We start from the raw sequence: 15999 nt of genomic DNA, 5'->3' as shown, positions 1-15999 counted from the left end.
TGTATATTTACAAATATAAAAAAATCCACAAATTATTCAAAGTAATATTTAGAAAAATTAAAAAGCTAGTTTAATTAACTAGAATAAATAATTGTGTATCAATGATGTATCAAACAAATATATTATTGATACATATCGAACACGGGTCTGATGCATGAATAATATAATTTTTATGTATAAATTATTTATCGGAGATTTATCAAATATGTATTAAAAATAATTTTATTAATTATTTATCGAATATTGTTCATACATACCGAATACAGGTCTAATGCATGAATAATATACTTCTCATGTATAAGTTATGTATCGAATATGTATCAAATATATATTATCATATATATGTAATACATGTAATAAAAAATTTGATACGTCGCAAAATGTATCAAATATGTATAAAAAATAAATATAATAAAACTGTATCTATCATGTATCTATTTAAATATATATCGTGTATAAATTTAGTAAAAATATATCTATTATGTATATTTAAATATATTTAATAATATATCTATTGTGTATAAATTATGTATCAGCGATGTATCTATTAAGTACATTTAAAAAATTATCTATCATGTTTAATATTTTTTTTAATAAATATCACGTATAAATTATGTATCGAAAATGTATCACATATATATCCAAAATGCATCAAATATATATCGAATATGTATCAAATATTTATCGAATATTTTGCACTTATACTCGTTTTTTTCCTTTCTTCCACCTTGGTTTTCCAGTCAAATCATGAAAACAAACCGATTAAATAATATAAAAGAATAAATATAATAATGCTAATTATAAGCTTTTTTAAATTTAAAAACAAACCAATCGAATTAGTTAGTTCATTCAATTAATGTATCAAATATGTATCAATCGTGTATAAATTGTGTATCGAAGATGTATTAAAAATATATTCGAATTACAATTAACTATAGTCGATTAGAATTCAATAAAAAATATATCGGAGATGTATACATTTTTAAAAATATAATAACAAATCGATTAAATTAGTCAATTGATTTAATTAAATCGATAAAAAAAATAAAAAAATTGTCTGAACGATCTAAATTATATATCAGAGATGTATCAAATATGTATCGGTGATGTATGAAATATGTATCTAAATATGTATCGAAAATTTCACTACAGTTGTAAAAAAGTAAGAATAAAAAAAGTAACATCGCCATTCTCATATTCACTAGCAAATTAAAGGTTGTTTTCAACAAAAATATTGAATTTTAACTAAAATTGACTTAATAACTAAACACAAGAAAAAGTGTTTGAACGATCGAATATATATCAAACATGTGTCGAAGATGAATAAAATATGTATCGAAAATGAATCAAAGATGTATCAGATATGTATCGAAAATGTGTAAATATGTATCGGAGATGTATCGATTATATAAATAAAAAGAATTAGATTAAAATTAAAGTCCAAAAATAAAAAACATGGGCATTACTTGGCTGCTGAGATAATTATGGAAATATGGAGAAAAGTTTAAATTTTGGTATCATGGGTGTTTTTATTTTTAACTTCAAATATTTGAAGATGGACCAATTTATGATGTATCGGATATGTATCGTATATGTATCGGAGATGTATCGTATATGATCGGTGCTGCATTTGTATAAATTATATGTTGACTTTCTAACTATTTCCTCTTTCGTTCTTTTTTCTTTCTTTCTAATTTTGTTGTATTAGAGAAATCAAAACAAACAATTAAGAAAATAACTAAACACTCATCTTTTTCAATTTCTCTTGACTGGCTTTCAGTATCAGTTTCAGTTTTATATTTATTATAGAAGAATCAAAACTATGGTGGCCACATTTTTCGTTGCTTCTGTTCCTAATCAGTTGAAACTCTCTGCTTCCATCAATCATAAATTGTAAATATTAAATTCCTTTGTTTTTTCTTTTTTCTCATTTTGATTATTCGATCAAACAATGATCTTTCTTCTTATATGATCTTGCTAAAACATATACTCTTATTTTTATCGCGCATCATTCTCTTCCAAAATGCAATAACCACCTCTGATCTCCAGCGCTCTCATACCCAGATCTGTAATCGTCGATTACGAGCAACCGTCGTCGCCTCCTCTAAATCTGCCATTTTTTCTTCAACAACTGTTGTCGTTGTCTCCTCTTATAGTCTACCATTGAATCTGCTGTATGGTGGTGGTGCGATTTGTTGCTCCCGGTGATATTTGTTGTCTATGAGAACATTATTAAGGATTAGGCACAGGGTGGAGATGGTGCTTGGTTAATTAGGTAAAAGAAGGAAGCCACGTGTGGAGCTGAGGGTAGAGATGGTAAAAGAGGAATGAGGTAATATGTTAGTGCAGTTAAATAAATAAGGTGGAACACGTGTAAGATTAAGAGTAAGATGGTATGGGTGAAAACACATAGAGAATCTTGGTATTGATGTTAAAATAATTATACAAATGTAAAGTTTATAAGTTATTTTGTATTTGATGAAAAAGACGTGTGTTTTGTTGGTTTTTTTGTTATTTTCTCTAAAATAAAATTATATTATAATGAGGTTTGAAGATTTGATAACTTTAATTTAATTTTAAAAGACGTGTGTTTTGTTGGTTTTTTTGTTATTTTCTCTAAAATAAAATTATATTATAATGAGGTTTGAAGATTTGATAACTTTAATTTAATTTTAAATATTAATTTAAAAAATATTTTTTTAGTCTTAAAAAGTATATGAAATAATAAAAAAATGTAAGAAAGGTAAAACAAATTAAATTGATTTTATTAAACTATTAAATCTCATAAAAATGTTATTTTTATTTTTATTTGTGTCAAAAATAAATTTAAGGACTAAAATTTAATTTTTTTAATTAAGTTTTGTTTTGGCTTAGATGACTAAAATCAAAAATAAATATAGGGAATAAATGTTTACAAAAAATAAAATTGAGAGTTCATATGATCTGATTTTTAAAGAAGAGGGATAGAAGTATGAAATATAAATATGGGGAGGGCTTTAGAATAATCTATTATATGATATTCTAAATTGTAAATTTGACGAATCAATTTGCCATAATTCTTTTTAAGAATATTTAGATTATAAATAGAGAATGTACTTGTAATTTCTTGAGATTTCTGCAATTATTTTCAAGAAGAATTTTACATAGCCTTTTAGGCACAAATAATTAAAATTGCCTTTAGCAATTGTAAATTGTTGAATCTAAATGTAACTACAATTACTAATATATCGTTTATACTAAAAATAAACTCAAGTTACATGTTCAAAACAATTCTTACTTTGTTATGGGTGAGACTTTTATTATATGCGGGAATTCTTTAATTTAATGGTAGCGAATATGATAAATTAAGAATAAAATATTTTCAGATTCCATGTAATTTACACTGTTGTCATTTTTATCTCAAGATCAAATAAAATAATCTTTTATTTTTGTCCATTTATATTTTATTTTATCCCGCTCATTTTGGTGTTAGTCAATTAAATCAAATGACTTAACTAATATAATTATATTTAAAAATTTATTTTAACACAAATATAATTTAAAATTATATTTTTATGAGATTCAATGCCTTCGTAAATGTATTTTAATTCTTATATTACAATTTTTTATTTAATTTTTTTATTTTTGTATTTCATTTACTTTTTAAAATTAAAAAGTTAAAAAATATTCACAAAATTGAAATGTTATTTAATATTTAAAATTAAATTTAAGTCATTAAAATTAAATTTTATAATAATATAAATTTTATTTTTATACTAAAAATATAAGGTTGAGGATGAAATTGATTTTTTAATTAAGTCTTCTGACTTAGTAGATTAATACTGAGGCTAAAATATTAATAGAAATAAAAATAAAAGACCATATTATTTATTTTTAAATAAAAAAACAAAAATATAAATTATGGTACATATGGAAAATCTAAAGTAATAAATTCATAAGTTAATAGATGGTTTGATTTTCTCTGAAAAAAATAAATAGATGACCAAATCTAATTTAGAAGTGTTTGAATATACCAATGAGTTATAGTTCAAATAGTATAAACGTTACGCATAAATTCCACTAGGTCCTGGATCAAATGATTTCACGAATATTCTTCCTGCTTCAATTATCAGAAAAAAAAGTGTTTGAATATGAAAATACAATGAAGATTTTTCACAATTGTTCATGGAATTGACAAATAATGATTGATTTGCATTTGATTTGAGCACTTCATACTTTTTAAGCTGGGTGTGAATTCGAATTTATATCAAAGAAAATAAATTTAAATTGTTCTGGCATTTCTCACATATTATATAATTTATTTTTATATATATATCTTCTTTTTTTAAATCAAACAATATCATTTTTATTTTTATTTTTATTAATATTTAATTTTTCCATTCATTTTTGTTGTTATTTAAGTGAATTAGACTTAATTAATAAAACGAAGGCTTAATCACTCAAATATATCTCATCTTTTCGATTTTTATTTGTTTATGACCACATCTTTCAAAATTATCAATTTTAATCTATTTTTCAATTTTCACTTTGAATTGTAGCCAATTGTTCAAATTGAAGTGGAACAAAACTCAAATATATTGTTACTATTCATATTATTTCAATTTGTATTTCTATCATAATAAATTTTAAAAATAAAAGAATGTGAGAGGTTTATTTGAATTTTTTTCTGCTCCAATTTGGACAATTGACTACAATTGAAAGTGAATATTGAAAAATAGGTTAAAATTGAAGATTTTGAAAGATGTGGTCTTAAACGAAAAAATGGGGTATTTTTGAGTAATTAAGTCTAAAATTAAAATCTCAATTTAGTTATTAAATTTATTTTAAATATAAACATATAAAAATATTTTTTTAAGATTTAATCATTTAAATTTATTTATTATTATATTTTACATTTTTATACTTTTTAAAAAAAATTATTTTAAGTATTAAAAAATAATAAAATCAATAAAGAAGAAAAATAAAATTTAAAATTAATAAAAATAAGATTTCACTAATCATTAAATTTCATAAAAATATATAATTTTTATCAATACTTATTTTGAAAATAGATTAAAGGATTAAACTAAAATTTACTTTTATTTACTATGTCTTTTGACTTATTTGACTAGCATAAAAAATAAACGTAGAAATTTAAATATTAACAAATATATAATTTAACAATGATATTGTTCAATTATAAAATAAGAGAGATATAAATGTGAATTATAATATATTTCACGAATATCAAAAGGAGTTTGCTCAAAATATATAATGCAATATACTTTTTCTTTAAAAGAATTCATAATTGGGATTTGAACTCAAAGTTTTATTGTTCTCATAATTAAAATAGAGTTAATAATCAGGAATTGAATTACACTCAATTTACTCAATTGTTACCTATGATAATTTTAACATTGACTCTAACAATATTGGATTTTAATTATTTAATTTATGTTTGATATTTGGGTTTAGTTTGAAGAGTGAGCCTTTGGTACGGTTGAGCAAAATGTCTGTTTGACAGAATAGCCAATTAAATCGATTACTTTCGGTTGGTAATAAATTTAGATTCAGTTGGTTGTTTTAAAATTTTAATTTTTGATTATCAATTTGGTTTGAAATTTATTCAAATTAACTGAACCAACCGAATATCTATTATTTTTAATTTACTTAATCTTTTTTATATTTTTATCAATTTTAATAGAACCGGCTGATTTAATAATATTTTTGGTTCAGCTCGGTTTAAATTTTTTATTTTATCTTTTGCAGTTGGTTCAATTTTGGTTAATGTCCATTCAGTTTAGTGTTGAGCATTTTATCTCACCTGCTCATTAAATGATTCCCACCATAAAAGTAAGTTTACATATATGGACGTTCCGGCTTATAAGCGTGTATAAATAAGATATTTACTTGAAAAAATGCATAATTCTAGTAAAACTCATCTCCGCGATTAAATACTCATTTTACGGTATGTTATTTTACCTCTATATAAAGGACTTTAAATATGCATATTAATCAAGCCTATCTAAAAGATTAATTTAAATATCGGAATGCTCATCGGATGATGTGTTCATTGGACCATCATTTTCCGACGAGCAGTCTGATCGTTCTCTATCTTGCAAGTCTCTACCGGAAGTCATGTTCCATAAATTATCTTTACTCAAATCAATTAAGCATTGACTTAAGAACATCAAACTAACTTCAAGTGATCAGCACATTTCAAATGAATAAAACAAAGCGATATCAATTTTGATGATAAATTATGCTGTTTTAGATATATGTTTGCTTATCTGTTTAGAGATTTAGATGGGCTCCAACGATTAGCACCCTATCCTCTCCTAATGCAATGAAGAGGAGAGTCACTAAATTTTAATGGAGTTTTAGTCAGATCTGATAACATTTTGTATAATATATGATTCCTTAAATACTACTTTCTCTCAATTGAAAACGAGAACATTTATGATAAAAGTAATTAAAATATCTTAATTATATATAGTGTTTCTTTATTAAACTTCTTTTTAATGAATCAAACCTTTATTTACAGCCAAAAAATGGCAAAAACAACAAATAAGAAAAAACGCCACGAAGGATGCAAATTATAAAAGAAAAAACTAATAAAGAAAAATAATATCGGAATTTCTAAACAAGTGTACATCTGAATAAACAAAAGAAGGATGGTCACACTTATGATAAAAGCCTGCATTGATGAAGCAACAGAAGATAACGTCATTGGGAGATGAATTTTATTGTCAAATTTTTTTCTATTGTGACAATATTAATCTATTGATAGAAAAAATCGTCAAAAGTTGACGGTAAAACCCAAACCAAAACCTAACTTTTATAAATATATACACCAAATTTTTCTTGCAAAAACGCAATGCAAAAAAATGTGATCTAAAATTTCAACTTCTCCACAAAAGATATAACCAACATTGTCCTCCGTAATAATACCATAAAAAGTAAGGAAAGAACGAGACAAAATACTCTTATGTAAAGCCGTTCATAAGAAAAATTTGACCCTTGGTGGAGCGTCTGATTTCAAGCAAACGCTGAAAACTGCTGTCTTATTCACTATGGTAGAAGTTGCCCTCAGAATACCTGACATTGAAGCTGATGTGAAGCCCTTGTTTCCATATTTCCAGATGGTTTCATCCTCCTCCTCCGCCATGGAAAAGCTGTCAATCCCGCCTTGAAGCTCGCCAAGAAGAAGCTTCTATTCAAAGAGAGCTCGTCAAAGAGCAAATTCTCAGCAGTTCTAAGACGTCTTCACCAACACCAACCAGCTGTAAATACTGACTTCACCATAGCTTACTTCATGTTTGATAAATGGTATAAGCGAGGAAAGAGAGTAGTAGTTGTTCCATTACCCGACCAATTATCATGTCAAAAAGGTATGAATTTAAGATATTGATAGGAGTATTTTTACTCCTATCTTTAGCGTCGTTTCCGCATGCTTTATTAACGTTTTATCACGGTTTTATGGTATTTCGTATGCCTTATTACGTGTTTTAGTATTTCAGGTACTTAGGAGCATTGCGGAAGCATTTTGGTGCAAAAGTTGGAAAAGACGACAAAAGCGATGCGGAAGCTCATTTGCAAATCTGAAAAGCTGACCCCGGGGCACTAATTGACCAATTTGGACTAGCTAGAAGCCTCAAATGAACTCGTGATCTTCATGAAAGTTAAAGTAGACGTCCTGAGCTTTCCAACGGTTCAAGAATCGACTTAATCGGACAGTTCTACACCGAGTTACGAAGGTTTGAAGATCGAGATTTGGAGCAGAAAATGGCAGCTCGAATTGGGCTTCTCATTTAGCCCAAGGAGCTCTATTCAAGCTTGGGCTTGCTGGAATGGGGAAATCTTAAGTCAAGATGCATTAAGGCTTTATTAATTTGTTATTTTGGGCCCAACACATGTGTAATTGAATGTTTGTCTTTTTCCTTCTTTTGTAAGTACTATATATATGGGGTCTTATCTTTATTTTAGGTATAGAAGATTTTGCTAGACATTATTCTATTTTGTACTTTTGAATCTTCTCCTAATTTTAGAAATCCCCAAGTGTAGTCCTTACCTTCTTCAATAGAATTTCCAGATTTTCATATTTTCCTCCATTGTTGAATACTTAAGCTTTTTCTATTGAAGATTTATTCTCATTTTATTATTGAAGTATTATCTTATTGAATGTTATTGGCTTGGGTTTCTACAAAGGTAATTAGATCTATCTCTCAATGATTTATTATTCTATTTGCTTGATGTTTGTTGTTTTAGCCATGGTTGGCTAAACCCCATGTTTGGGGGTTAATTTGAATCTTAGTTGTGTATGATTGGGTTAGGGTTTTGGGGTTGTGTTGATTGTTCTAATTAAGGAACCTAAAGCTTGCTTAGATTAGCTACCTAAGTATTGTTCTTAAATTAATTCTCACCTTGAGAGAGGGTTTATTAGTTGGATTTGATTAATTAGAGACTTAATTAGTAACACCATGAGAGTGGGTTAGTAATTAGGTGGCCTATGAGTTGTGATTTATTTGTTAATTGCCTCTATTTGCGTTTGGTGCTACGAGAGTAGGTTAAGCTCGATTAGTTGCGGTTTTGTAGCTCCTTGAGGCTCGAGAGAGCGGGAGTTGCGGTCTAGAACACTCGGTCCTCGTTTAGAACCCTAAACCCGATACCCTTGATTGCATGACCTAGGAGGATTATTAGCTCCCAAACCTCTTTATCACTTGAATTTCGTTAATTATTATAGTGTTTACTCGTTTCTTTAAATTAGTAATTTGTTAATTCCTAGATAGCATAAGTTTTTAGTAGTTGGTTGATTGGTTCATTAAGAAAAACACTTATTCTCTTGCTAAACGAATTGAATCGCAACTAAGTTCATTCTCATCGATAATCACTCTTGAATTCACTCCTTGTGGGATCGATAACTCGGACTTAGGTCCACTCTATTACAAGTTGGGGTTTATTCTCAACAAGTTTTTGGCGCCGTTGCCGGGGAGTGACGAGTGTTTATTGATTGATTGAAATTAGTTATTGTTCGGTCGAGTTAGCTTTATTTTCTGTTTTTTTATCACTTTTGTTGTTTTTGCTTCTTTCCGGAGTTACGCGTGGTTTGCTTGTTGTTGTTTGTGTAGGGGATCAACTATAGTGTATGCACAATACACGAAGGGTCAATCTTCCGCTAGAACCGTTTCAAGACAACCTCGGGAGATTTGAAAGAAGTGTGAGAAGGGAGAATCGTAGACCCGTTATCATGGAACGAGGGGATGATAACTATGAGGAGGAGCATTATCACCCTCAAGTCGATGGAGTGAGGCAACATCCGCCTCCTCCACTCGATGAGAGGAATCGGCAAGAGCAACAAGGGGACAATCACCCTCAAGTTCAAGGCCATCAAGCACAAAGACAAACTTTGGGGGATTTCTTCCTCCCGGATGTGGATAATGCTACCTATGGGTGCTTTGCAAGACCGGTCACCGCGGCTACTTTTGAGATCAAGCCTATCACGATTCAACTCCTAGAGAATCGGTGCCAATTCTTTGGGTTACCAAGTGAGGATCCGAATGAACACATAGCCAAGTTCTTGGGAGTGTTGGACACATTCAAGCTCCATAATGTCACCTCCGATCAAATCAAGCTTCGAATGTTTCCGTTCTCACTAAGAGACAAGGCTAGCTTGTGGCTTCGATCACTTCCTAATGCATCTATCCACAATTGGCGGGATCTTGCTCAAGCTTTCCTTCACAAGTACTTTCCAATGGGGAGAACCGCGAAGTTGACAAAGGACATCATTGATTATTACCAATATGAGGGAGAATCTCTCTATGAAACTTGGGAGAGGTTCAAGGATCTCCAAAGGCACGTACCTCATCATCGGCTTGTAAGGGAACATGTGCTTCAAATATTTTATAATGGTTTGGGTGAAATCACAAGATCTACCATTGATTCGGCCGCGGGAGGTTCTTTGATGCAAAAGACGCTTGATGAGGCTAATGAGTTGATTGAAAAATTGGCTATGGTAAGTAGCACTTGGTCCTCGGAGAGGAGAAGACCACCGGCTCAAAAGGCATTGATGACACTTGACCAATCCAAGGGTTTGAAGCGATGAAAGCCATGAATGCCTCTTTACAAAGTCAAGTTGATGCCTTGAAGAAACAAGTGGGTCCACGGAATGCTCCGGTTGCATATGTCCAAGTAGGTTGTGAGCATTGCGAAGATTTCAATCATGGAAGTAATGAGTGCTATGCCATGGGTCAAACTTGGAACGAACAAGTGAATTATGTGGGAGGTCAACGCCAAGGGAATGATCCTTACTCGAATACCTATAATCCGGGGTGGAGAAACCACCCTAACTTCGGATGGAGGAATCAAGAGGGTCAAGGCAATGTGCAAGCAAATCAACAAGCGGGTCCTAGTTTCCAAGGAGGAAATAGGCCCCAACAACAAGGTCCTTATCAAGGCCCTTATCATAACCATCAAGGGCAAGGAAACAACTATGGTGGTAGACCTCAACACCCTCCGGGATTCCAACCACAAAAGAATACGGATGAGGGAAATGTGCTTTCCAAAGTGCTAGAGAAGTTAGAAAAAATGGAGCAAAGGGAGAAGAATCAAGCTTCTACTATCCATCATTTGGAAACTCAAATTTCTCAAATGGCAATTTCGCTTCAAGGAAGACCTCAAGGAGGGTTGCCATCCACTACGGAAAACAACCCTAGAGAGCAAGTTAAGGCGGTAGAGCTCCGAAGCGGGAGAAACCTTGAGAAAGCCAATGGGAAGAAGCATGTTGTTGAGGAGGATGAGCCTCAAGTGGTTGTTGATGTAGCAAGCTCAAGCCAAGAACTACCAAAGGAATGTGAGGAAGTGGTTATCGAGGTTGAAGAGCCCTATGTGAGGCCACCACCGCCGCCACCGTTTGTGCCACCGGTTCCATTCCCAAGCCGGTTAAGGAAAGCTCAAGGGAACGAAAAATTTCACAAGTTCCTTGAGATTTTCAAGAAATTGCAAATCAATCTAAGCTTGGCGGATGCACTTCGGGAGATGCCCCAATATGCAAAGTTCTTGAAAGACATAATTATGAACAAGCGTAGTTGGGAGCAAGATGGGACAATACCGCTCACGGAGCATTGTAGTTCCATAATCCAAAGCAACCTACCAATAAAGCTTAAGGATCCAGGGAGTTTTTCTATACCTTGCACTATAGGAAATATGAATGCTATAAATTGCTTGTGCGATCTTGGGGCAAGTATTAACTTGATGCCATTGTTTCTTTTTAGGTCTTTGTTTGGCGATCAACCGGTAAAGCGCACCTCGATGGTATTGCAACTTGCCGATCACTCTCTCAAAAAGCCATATGGGATAGTGGAAGACGTGCTCGTTAAAGTGGATAAATTCATCTTTCCGGTGGATTTTGTGATCCTAGACTATGCGGTAGATAAAGAATGTCCTATGATTCTTGGTCGCCCTTTTATGAACACCGGGCGTGCTCTCATTGATGTTCATGCCGGCAAGCTCACCTTGAGAATTGATGAGGAAAGTGTGGAATTTGATATGAAGAGAGTGATGCGGAATGCCATCGAGGAGGAGGATTGCATGAGAATTGATGTGATTGATGAGATTGTGGAAGAGCAACTCCGGGAGAATGTGCAATTGTTGAATGAAGCAAAGAGGGTAGAAATTTGTCCTCAACAAATCTCTCAAGTTTCGTTTCATTCCGAGTCGGGGGATGATGAGTATACTAGAGAGGATGAACCGAAGCCGGAAAGTTTAGATAAGAGCAATGGTGTGACTCCACCATCTTCGGAGTTGCCCCCGAAAGTTGAAATGAAGCCGCTTCCGCCACACCTTCGGTATACTTTTGTTGGGGAGAATGAAACCTTGCCGATAATCATCTCGAACAAGCTCTCTAAGGATCAAGAAAGGAAGGTTGTGCAAGTGGTGAAAGAGCACATGTTAGCAATGGGTTGGCAAATCTCAGACATTCGAGGAATAAGTCCTCAAATTGTGATGCATAAGATTAATCTCGAAGACGAGTCAAAGAAGTCGGCTCAAAGGCAACGAAGATTGAATCCAAATATGAAGGAGGTAGTGCACAAAGAGATCGTCAAGCTCCTCGACGCCGGAATAATCTACCCGATTTCGGATAGTGAGTGGGTTAGTCCCATTCAATGTGTTCCTAAAAAGGGCGGTATGACGATGGTGGAGAGTGAAAAAGGAGAGCAAATCTCCACGAGGACGGTAACCGGTTGGCGTGTATGCATCGATTATCGGAAGCTCAATGAGGTAACCCGAAAAGATCACTTTCCGCTACCATTTATCGATCAAATGTTAGAAAGGGTAGCGGGACACAAGTTTTATTGTTTCCTTGATGGGTACTCGGGTTACAATCAAATCTTAATCCTCCCGGAAGATCAAGAGAAGACGACCTTCACATGCCCCTACGGTACCTTTGCATACCGGCGAATGCCCTTCGGACTATGCAACGCACCCGCCACATTTCAAAGGTGTATGACCTCAATCTTCAACGATATGATTGAAGATATTATGGAGGTGTTCATGGATGACTTCTCCGTGTTTGGCGATTCGTTCGATGGTTGTTTAGCGAATCTAAGGCGGGTTTTAGCACGATGTGTGGAGACAAATTTAGTGCTAAATTGGGAAAAGTGCCACTTCATGGTGGATGAAGGCATTGTACTCGGGCATAGGATATCGGAGGCGGGAATTGAAGTGGATAGGGCAAAAACGGCGGTTATTGAAAAATTAGTCGCTCCAACTACGGTCAAAGGAGTTCGGGCATTTTTGGGCCACGCGGGTTTTTACCGGCGCTTCATTAAAGATTTTTCGTCGATTGCTCGACCTTTGACAAGTTTGCTAGTAAAAGATGCGTCGTTTGACTTCACAAGGGATTGTCAAGATGCTTTTGAGAAGCTAAAATCGGCACTTGTGACCGCTCCCATTATTTCATCTCCGGATTGGAGTTTGCCTTTTGAGCTAATGTGTGATGCTAGTGACCAAGCATTGGGTTGCGTGTTGGGGCAAAGAAAGGACAAGCGGGTGCATGTGATCTATTACGCTAGTAGAACTATGGCGGGAGCACAACTCAACTATACCACTACCGAAAAGGAGATGTTGGCGGTTGTCTTTGCTCTCGATAAGTTTAGACAATACTTGCTTGGGTCGAAATGCATCATATACACCGATCATGCCGCTTTACGGTATCTATTCACTAAGCAAGATGCAAAGCCTAGGCTTATTCGGTGGATTCTTCTCATGCAAGAGTTCGATGTAGAAATCCGAGATAAGAAGGGTACGGAGAATGTGGTGGCGGATCACCTTTCGAGATTCGAGAATCCGGAACCAATTCCTATTGGTGTGGAGATTAATGAGCGGTTTCCGGACGAAACGCTTATGATGATTCGGGAAGTGGAGACACCATGGTATGCCGATTTTGCAAATTACCTCTCATCGGGAGTCATGCCTCCGGACTTGACATCCCACAAAAGGAAGAAGTTCTTATCCGATGTTAAAAGGTACTTGTGGGACGAACCTTTCTTGTTTAAAATATGTGGTGATGGAATTTTGAGACGATGTGTGTCCTTGGGAGAAATGATGCCCATTTTGAGTTCATGTCATGAGACCGGACATTATGGTTCGGCTAGAACCGCCGCTAGAGTGCTTGAGAGCGGGTTCTTTTGGCCAACTTTGTTTCGTGATGCCAAAGAGTTTGTTGGCCATTGTGATCGGTGCCAACGTGTAGGCAACATCTCGAAAAGAGATGAGATGCCTTTGACTTCGGTTCAAGAAGTGGAAATATTTGATGTATGGGGTATAGATTTCATGGGGCCTTTCCCGGTTTCATTCGAAAACCAATACATTTTGGTATGTGTGGATTATGTTTCGAAATGGGTAGAAGCGGAGGCTTCGCCCACTAATGATGCTAAAGTGGTGTTGAGTTTTCTTAAGCGGCTAGTGAATCGGTTTGGGACTCCTAGAGTGGTCATTAGTGATGGTGGTTCGCATTTTTGCAATCGGCAATTTCAAGCTCTTATGAGGAAGTATAATGTGCATCACCGGGTCGCCACACCTTATCACCCCCAAACGAGTGGCCAAGTTGAGGTTTCGAACCGTGAATTGAAAAGAATTCTCGAGAAGACGGTGAATGGATCCCGGAAAGATTGGTCTTTGAAATTGGATGATGCATTGTGGGCGTATAGGACGGCCTACAAAACTCCACTTGGTATGTCACCATTCCGTATTGTTTATGGGAAGGCGTGTCATCTTCCTCTAGAGCTTGAGCATAGAGCGTATTGGGCTATTAAGAAGTTGAACTTTGACTTCAAGAAGGCGGGGGAAAAGAGATTGCTTCAATTGAATGAGTTAGATGAATTCCGATTCATGGCATATGAGAATGCCAAGCTCTATAAAGAGAAAACGAAGCAATGGCATGATGCTCACATCTCCCCAAAGGTCTTAGAGGTTGGTTCGTTTGTACTTCTTTACAATTCACGCTTGCGGTTGTTTCCCGGAAAATTGAAATCTCGTTGGAGTGGCCCATTCAAAATCCGGAATGTGGCGAATCACGGTGCGGTGGAATTGGAGAATTCCAAGGGTGAAACTTTCAAGGTTAATGGCCACCGGTGCAAACCATATCTTGGACCCTTGACGAATCGGGTAGAGGATGAGATATCCTTCACAAATCCTACATGAGTCCACCATGAGACGGTCGAGCTTTCGACTTTAAACAAGCGCACTTGGGAGGCATTCCCAAGAGGTTCGATTTAATGTTTTTGTTGTTGTTTTACCTTCTTTAGATTGTTTAGATATTGTTTTTTGTTAGTTTTATGTCTTTTTGTTCAAGATAACGCCGGTGTGTTTGGTTTTGGTGCGTAAGTGTGGCGAAAAATGAAAAAAAAAGAAGAAGAAGAGACCAAGAAACGAATCAAGTCTCCCCTTCTTAATAGGGAGCTCGAATCGAGCTCCCCATGAAAAAGGAGAGCTCGAATCGAGCTTCCCCTTGTAAAAGGGAAGCTCGATTCGAGCTAGGCAATCTGGGCAACCAGATTGCCAAGCTCGAATCGAGCTTGGCCTTTTAAAGGGGAAGCTCGAATCGAGCTTGGCTTTCAAAGAGGTGAGCTCGATACGAGCTCACCTCATTTAAGGGGGGGGGGTGATTTTTTTTTTTAAAATTGCTCCTATTGGTTGAATTTTTAGAATGTTCCTATTGGTTGGTGTTGAGGGGAGTTGGATTGATGAGGTGTTTTAATCTTGGCCTTCAAATTAGAAAAGCATTTCACAAAGATTCATGACATGGCAAGATCTCCACCCCTCTTCTCCTATTTTTCAAATCTTACCCCAAAAAGAACTCCAACACTTCTTCTTCTCCAAATTCTTTTCCCCATTTATCAAAAACTCCATAGCCAAGACCTCCATTCTCTTTCTTCTAGCAAAATTCTCCAAGCTCTATCTCCACCATTTTTAAGCCAAACTCAAAACTAAATACACTTTCAAACACCCTTTTCCTTCCTCTACAATGTCTCGGAATACAAGAGCAAGCCGAGCCTCCAAGAAAAAATCCATACCTCCTAATGAGCAAGAATTTCAAGAGGAGCTACCACCACAACCTATCCGTTCTTCAAGAAAGACAACCAATTTCGGGGCTCTTTCACAGAAATACAAGGCACCCTTCGAAATCCGCTCGGATAGTGAGGGTGAACGCTACGAGAAGCTTAAGAAATGGGGTATCACCGATGCTTATGCCATATGTTGGGAAACCATGAAGAAGTTGAAAGTTGATGACGCGCTAGAAGAAAGTCTTCACTTCCTCTACCTTGATAAAGTAACTAAGATACCACATGATCAATGTGAGGAACTCACATTTGAATTCTTCACCACTCTTGCGTCATCCGACAACACTTCTATTACATTTCGGTTAGATGGCAAAGAGCGGGAATACTCCATGGAAAGTTTGATCCAAGGCCTTGAATTGAATGAGTTCGGATTTAAAGAGTTGCCGGGTTTAGACGATAT

The 15999-nt window shown here is 34.5% G+C and overlaps 1 non-coding gene across 1 annotated transcript; it reads right to left on the bottom strand.

The window, feature by feature from the left end:
• Positions 1-9745: 9745 nt before the first annotated feature.
• LOC126654197 (small nucleolar RNA R71) lies at positions 9746-9852 on the bottom strand. Its single transcript, XR_007632453.1, has one exon. It is a non-coding gene; the product is annotated as a small nucleolar RNA R71 (small nucleolar RNA).
• Between the last annotated feature and the right edge of the window lie 6147 nt (positions 9853-15999).

The sequence above is a fragment of the Mercurialis annua genome, linkage group LG6 (assembly GCF_937616625.2).
Source record: "Mercurialis annua linkage group LG6, ddMerAnnu1.2, whole genome shotgun sequence".
NCBI lineage: Eukaryota > Viridiplantae > Streptophyta > Magnoliopsida > Malpighiales > Euphorbiaceae > Mercurialis > Mercurialis annua.
This window is presented reverse-complemented; position numbering and strand designations above follow the sequence as displayed.